Source organism: Carcharodon carcharias (assembly GCF_017639515.1).
Source record: "Carcharodon carcharias isolate sCarCar2 chromosome 30 unlocalized genomic scaffold, sCarCar2.pri SUPER_30_unloc_1, whole genome shotgun sequence".
Taxonomy (NCBI): domain Eukaryota; kingdom Metazoa; phylum Chordata; class Chondrichthyes; order Lamniformes; family Lamnidae; genus Carcharodon; species Carcharodon carcharias.
Window position 1 is genome coordinate 58,927 of NW_024470683.1, and position 1,205 is coordinate 60,131.

Consider the following 1,205-nt stretch of genomic DNA (forward strand, 5'->3'; position numbering starts at 1 on the left):
GCCCTGCTATATAAACTCCGAGGCCCTGCTATATAAACCCTGAGGCCCTGCTATATAAACCCCGAGGCCCTGCTATATAAACCCTGAGGCCCTGCTATATAAACCCTGAGGCCCTGCTATATAAACCCTGAGGCCCTGAGAAATAAATGTGCGTTTTTCTTTCTGCATTTCTATTTTAGCATATCAGATTCTAGAATCTTTCTTTGCCAATCTTTTGAGAGTTGTATTCTGCGATTCTGCTTGTTTAGAAATTAAACTCCTTAGCTGTTGTCCAAATATTTCTAATTCCATTTCCCTCAATTGTGGTTAAAATTGTGGTTGGAAATGGAAGGGGTTTTTGCTGAATTGAGGGAATTTCCAATTGCCTTTTAATTCTGTTCTAAGCCAGCTGGCGTATTATAGAGTGGGCAGCATATCACTGAGGCCAATTGGCTTGTTATTAAGCTCAGTCCACTCTTGATCATTTGTTCAAATACAGCAGACGGGCTGCTGATCTCAGTACCCTGTCACCTACCACGTTATGGCGGTGAACTCTGTAGTGGACATCGTTACGATATTGCATTCATGTACCACTCAGAATGCATTTTCTTCCTCCACTTCCCTCACATTAAGAAAAGAGAACCATCATCAATGGTTAAAGATTTTGCAAAAAGCAATACTTCTCACCCACTTCACACTCAGAAGGAAATGCTGTAACTCCTCCTCGTGGTTAGTGAGACCGACCTTTATAGAACACATTTCTCAAGTAAATAACTATAGAAATGATCCCTAAAAGTGTATTCATGTATGCGGACAATGACATGTACCGTTAAGAACCTGCCTAGTGACATTGCAGTGATATCACCGTGTGTGAGGCTGGTACAGCCTCCATGTTAGATGTTCGCTATTGCCTGTGATCTCTACTGCAGATGTTCCCTCCTGTCTGTGACTCTCTATCAGTGAGACTTTATGTATACCTTATGAGTCAGGCATATAGTCAAATAATCAGCCTATGTAACTGTTAGGACCCAGGCAAGATCAAGGCTTGTGCAGAGCTGCATACGGTTGTTACTCGTAATAAACTTCATGTAATTGTGTTCAACCGGAATATCGTGCTTAGCATGGATAGCATGGAGACAAATCCCTTGAGGTCTACATCGAGGCCCTCAACATATGTGGTGGCAGCAGGCTGTGAGAGACCACGCGGGAGGGTGGTGGGGTTGGCA

At 43.2% G+C, this 1,205-nt stretch overlaps 1 non-coding gene across 1 annotated transcript; it reads right to left on the bottom strand.

Moving 5' to 3' along the window:
* Positions 1 to 568: 568 nt before the first annotated feature.
* On the bottom strand, positions 569 to 784 carry LOC121274135. Its single transcript, XR_005942174.1, has one exon. It is a non-coding gene; the product is annotated as a small nucleolar RNA U3 (small nucleolar RNA).
* Positions 785 to 1,205: the final 421 nt, after the last annotated feature.